This window comes from Sciurus carolinensis, chromosome 1 (genome assembly GCF_902686445.1).
Source record: "Sciurus carolinensis chromosome 1, mSciCar1.2, whole genome shotgun sequence".
NCBI lineage: Eukaryota > Metazoa > Chordata > Mammalia > Rodentia > Sciuridae > Sciurus > Sciurus carolinensis.
Genome location: NC_062213.1, coordinates 98,217,839 through 98,223,838, shown reverse-complemented (window position 1 = coordinate 98,223,838; position 6,000 = coordinate 98,217,839). Strand labels below are relative to the sequence as shown.

General features: G+C 36.3%; 1 long non-coding RNA gene across 1 annotated transcript in view; it reads left to right on the top strand.

Moving 5' to 3' along the window:
- The first annotated feature begins 388 nt into the window (after nt 1-388).
- LOC124959267 (uncharacterized) overlaps nt 389-6,000 on the top strand; it is a 43,988-nt gene continuing 38,376 nt past the window's right edge. The window contains exon 1 of the long non-coding RNA XR_007103967.1: nt 389-546. This is a non-coding gene — a long non-coding RNA (uncharacterized LOC124959267). The remainder of the gene's footprint in view (nt 547-6,000) is intronic.

The window sequence follows — 6,000 nt, the reverse complement described above, 5'->3', positions numbered from 1 at the left end:
TCCATCACCCACCCCTTGAGGTTCACTGACTGCAGACAGCCAGTGGAGTGCCAGCTGCCTGCTGTTGCCTGGAAGTTTATTTACTGTCACAGTACCTTCAGGTTTGGTTACACGTAGCTGCTGCCATTTTGAGATAACAGCCAGGCCCTGTAGGACCCCTGGCTGGATTAACTGAGCTCCATCTCCAGGATCCCCCAGCCCAACCAATCACTCTCTGCCTCCAGGGTCCTCACATTGACTAACTGCTCCCCACCACCAGGACCCCCAGACCAACTGACTGCACCCTAACACCAGGACCCCCAGACCGACTGAATGCACCCTGCCTCCAGGATCCCGCAACCAGATCGACCACACCCTGCCTCCAGGACCTCCAACCGACCACGTCCACACCACCCCCCCCACCTCCGAGCTGCAGCTCCCCATTTGCCAACACATTTGGGAGCCACAGAGGCCATCTTGGATAATCCTGGAAGCTGTATCTTCCATCTTTAGGAGGGGCAAATCCCATCCTAAGACGCCTGCTGGAGAATGGAAGCTCATTGTAAGGTACATTTCATACATCAGGCTACTGAAGACTGGGAGGTTTGAATACTATATGACTGTTATAGTGTAGATTTTCTTTTTTCTCCTAATTGAAAAATTTTGTTTTTATTTCTTTACTTTTCTTGCTCTCTTTTCCTTTTGTTTACCTGTTCCCTCAGAGTCTCTTTCTCCCTTTTCACATGCTAACAACCACCTTCTTTTGATTACACTCTCATTCTATTATCTAGAACTTCTATCTATTCTTTTCTGATCCTATTAACAGCTACATCCTACACCCCTTCACATCCTCTTTGTCCTCCATTAGAAACTGCAGACCTTATTGCAAATCTATTTGTTATAATAATAATTGAACTCATTCTGTTTAATATGATGATATTGTTAATGTCTTCATAGGGGCTATTTGGTCTAGGGTGCATATTGTCTGAACTGGGCACTGCTAATATTGATCTCCCCCTTAAAGAAAAGGTTTTGGAAAGCCATAAGGTCACTATAAGCCTAAGGGGGGAAATTACAATATTCCAGATCTGCACTGCTAGAAGGGAAGATATATGAACAACATGAAAAAACAAGGGAGGGAAATGATTCAAACAAACCTAGATTCCATATTAATAGAATCCAGTGACAGCATGGTAGAAGAAATGTCAGAAAAGGAGTTCAGAATATACATAATTAAAATGATTTGTGAATCAAAGGATGAGATAAGAGCAAACACAAGCAATGAATGATCACTCCACTAAGCAGTTGAAAGAGCAACTGCAGGAAGCAAAAGATCATTTCAACAAAGAGATAGAGATTCTAAAAACAAACAAACAAACAAACAACAACAACAAAAAAAAAACAAAGAGAAATCCTTGAAATGAAGGAAACAATAAATCAAATAGAAAGCTCAATGGAAAGAATCACAAACAGACTAGATCATGTGGAAGACAAAACCTCAGACAATGAAGATAAAATATTTAATCTTGAAGATAAAGTTAACCAAACAGAGAAGATGGTACGAAAACATGAATGAAACTTCCAAGAACTATGGGACATCATGAAAAGACCAAATTTAAGAATTATCAGGATTGAGGAAGGCATGGAGATACAAACCAAAGGAATGAACAACCTAGTCAATGAAATAATATCAGAAAATTTCCCAAGCCTGAAGAATGAAATGGAAAATCATAGAGAAGAGGCTTACAGAACACCAAATGCACAAAATCACAACAGATCCACACCAAGGCACATTATAATGAAAATGTCTAAATACAAAATAAAGATAGAATTTTGAAGACTGTGAGAGAAAAACAGATTACTTATAGGGGAAACCAATATGGATATCAGCAGATTTCTCAGCCCAGACTCTAAAAGCTAGAAGGGCCTGGAATGACATAGTTCAAGCTCTGAAAGAACATGGTTGCCAACCCAGAATCCTATACCCAGCAAAACTAACCTTCAGATTTGAAGATGAAATAAAATCCTTCCATGATAAACAAAAGTTAAAAGAATTTACAAATAGAAAGCCTGCACTACAGAGTATTCTCAGCAAAATATTCCATGAGGAGGAAATGAAAAACAACAATATAGGTCAGTAAAGGGAGGAACTACCTTAAAGGAAAAACCAATCAAAGGAGAAACCAAGTCAAGTTAAAAACCAAAAATAAGCCAAAGTGACTGGGAATACAAATCATATCTCAATAATAACCCTCAACGTTAATAGCCTAAACTCATCAATCAAGACATACACTGGCAGAATGGATTAAAAAGAAAGATCCAACAATATGCTGCCTGCAAGAGACTCATCTCATAGAAAAAGACATCCACAGACTAAAGGTGAAAGGATGGGAAAAACCCTACCATGCACATGGACTCAGTAAAAAAGCGGGGTTTTCCATCCTTATACCAGACAAAGTGGACTAAAAGCCAAAGTTAGTCAGAAGAGATAAAGAAGGACATTTCCCTGCTTAAGGGAACCATAAATCAGGAAGACATAATGATCATAAATATTTATGTCCCAAACAACGGTGCATCCATGTACATCAAATAAATTCTTCTCAATTCCAGGAATCAAATAGACCACAACACAATAATTCTGGGTGAATTTAACACACCGCTATCAACATTGAATAGATCTACCAAACAAAAACTAAACAAAGAAACCATAGAACTCAATAACACAATCAATAACTTAGACTTAACAGACATATATAGAATATTCCATCCATCAACAAGTGAATACACTTTCTTCTCAGCAGCACATGGATCCTTTGCAAAAATAGACCATATGTTATGTCACAAAGCAACCCTTAGGGAATGCAAAAAAATAGAGATACTGCCTTGTGTTCTATCAGATCATAATGGAATGAGAGTAGAAATCAATGACAAAATAAAACACAGAAATTACTCCAACACCTGGAGACTAAATAATATGCTATTGAATGAACCATGGATAACAGAAAACATCAGGGAGGAGATAAAAAAGTTCTTAGAGGTCAATGAGAATGATGATACAACATATCAAAATCTCTGGGACACTATGAAAACAGTACTAAGAGGAAAATTCATTGCATGGAGCGCATTCCAGAAAAGAATGAAAAGTCAACAACTAAATGACCTAACATTACAGCTCAAAGCCCTAGAAAAAGAACAGAATAACAGCAAAAGTAGCAGAAGACAGGAAATAATTAAAATCAGATCTGAAATCAATGAAATTGAAACAAAAGAAACTATTCAAAAAATTGACAAAACGAAAAGTTGGTTCTTTGAAAAAGTAAACAAAATAGATAAACCCTTAGCCACACTAACAAAGAAGGAGACAGAAAACTCGAATTACTATAATTCGTGTTGAAAAAGGAAATATCATGACAGACACCACTGAGATACATAACATAATGAGAAGCTACTTTGAAAATCCATACTCCAACAAAATAGAAAATATAGAAGACATTGACAAATTTCTAGAGACATATGCTCCTCCCAGACTGAACCAGGAGGACATACACAACTTAAACACATCAATATCAAGCAGTGAAATAGAAGAAGCCATCAAAAGCCTACCAAACAAGAAAAGCCCAGGACCAGATGGATTCTCAGCCGAGTTCTACAAGACCTTCAAAGAAGAACTCATTCCAATACTTCTCAAAGTATTCCAGGAAATAGAAAAGGAGGGAATCCTTACAAACTCATTCTATGAAACTAGTATCACCCTCATACCCAAACCAGACAAAGACATCAAGGAAAGAAGATTTTAGACCAATATCTCTGATGAATATAGACACAAAAATGCTTAGATCTTCCAAACAAAAACTAAACAAAGAAACCATAGAACTCAATAACAATCAATAACCTAGACTTAATAGACATATATAGAATATTCCATCCATCAACAAGTGAATACACTTTCTGCTCAGCAGCACATGGAACCTTCTTGAAAATAGATCATATGTTATGCCCCAAAGCAGACCTTAGGAAATGCAAAAAAGCAGAGATACTGCCTTGTGTTCTATCAGATCATAATGGAATGAGAGTAGAAATCAATGACAAAATAAAACACAGAAATTACTCCAACACCTGGAGACTAAATAATATGCTATTGAATGAACCATGGATAACAGAAAACATCAGGGAGGAGATAAAAAAGTTCTTAGAGGTCAATGAGAATGATGATACAACATATCAAAATCTCTGGGACACTATGAAAGCAGTACTAAGAGGAAAATTCATTTCATGGAGCGCATTCAAGAAAAGAATAAAAAGTCAACAACTAAATGACCTAACATTACAGCTCAAAGCCCTAGAAAAAGAACAGAACAACACTAAAAGTAGTAGAAGACAGGAAATAATTAAAATCAGATCTGAAATCAATGAAATTGAAACAAAAGAAACAATTAAAAAAATTGACAAAACAAAAAGTTGGTTCTTTGAAAAAGTAAACAAAATAGACAAACCCTTAGCCACACTAACAAAGAGAAGGAGAGAGAAAACTCAAATTACTAAAATTCGTGATGAAAACGGAAATATCACAACAGACACCACTGAGATACATAACATAATGAGAAGCTACTTTGAAAATCTATATTCCAACAAAATAGAAAATATAGATCATTGAAAACTGTATTTCAAATATAAAGATGAAATAAAGATATTTTTAAAAAAACAGAGAAAAAAAAAAAGAAAATATAGAAGATGTTGACAAATTTCTAGAGACATATGCTCCTCCCAGACTGAACCAGGAGGACATACACAACTTAAACACATCAATATCAAGCAGTGAAATAGAAGAAGCCATCAAAAGCCTACCAAACAAGAAAAGTCCAGGACCAGATGGATTCTCAGCCGAGTTCTACAAGACCTTCAAAGAAGAACTCAATTCAATACTCCTCAAAGTATTCCAGGAAATAGAAAAGGAGGGAACCCTTACAAACTCATTCTATGAAGCTAATATTACCCTCATACCCAAACCAGGCAAGGACACATCAAGGAAAGAAAATTTTAGACCAAAATCCTTGATGAATATAGATGCAAAGATCCTTTACAAAATACTGGCAAACCGTATCCAAAAACATATTAAGAAAATTGTGCACCATGAACAAGCGGGGTTTATCCCTGGAATGCCAAGGATGGTTTAGCATCCGTAAATCAATAAACATAATCCATCATGTCAATAGACTTAAGAATAAAAATCATATGGTTATTTCAATTGACACAGAAAAAGCATTTGACAAAATACAACACCCCTTCATACAACACCTCAAAACATTAGAAAATACAACACCTCAAAACACTAGAAAAAATAGGGATAGTAGGAACATATCTGAACATTGTAAAGGCTATTTATGCCAAGCCCACGGCCAACATCATTCTTAATGGAGAAAAACTGAAAGCATTCCCTTTAAAAACTGGAACAAGGGGCTGGGGATATAGCTCAGTTGGTAGAGTGCCTGCCTCGAAAGCACAAGGCCCTGGGTTCAATCCCCAGCACCGCAAAAAAAAAAAAAAAAAAAAAAAAAACTGGAACAAGACAGGGATGCCCTCTTTCACCACTTCTATTCAATATCGTACTCAAAATACTAGCCAGAGCAATTAGACAGACTAAAGGAATTAAAGGGATATGAATAGGAAAAGAGGAACTTAAGCTGTCACTATTTGCTGATGACATGATTCTCTATTTAGAGGATCCAAAAAAACTCCTCCAGAAAACTTCTATACCTCATCAATGAATTCAGGAAAATAGCAGGTTATAAATCAACATGCATAAATCTAAAGCATTTTTATACATAAGTGACGAAACATCTGAAAGGGAAATGAGGAAAACAACTCCATTTGCAAAAGCCTCAAAAAAATAAAATTAAATACTTGGGAATCAATCTAACCAAAGAGGTGAAAGATCTCTACAATGAAAACTACAAAACATTGAACAAAGAATTGAGGAAGACCTTAGAAGATGGAAAGATCTCCCATAAATGAATTAATATT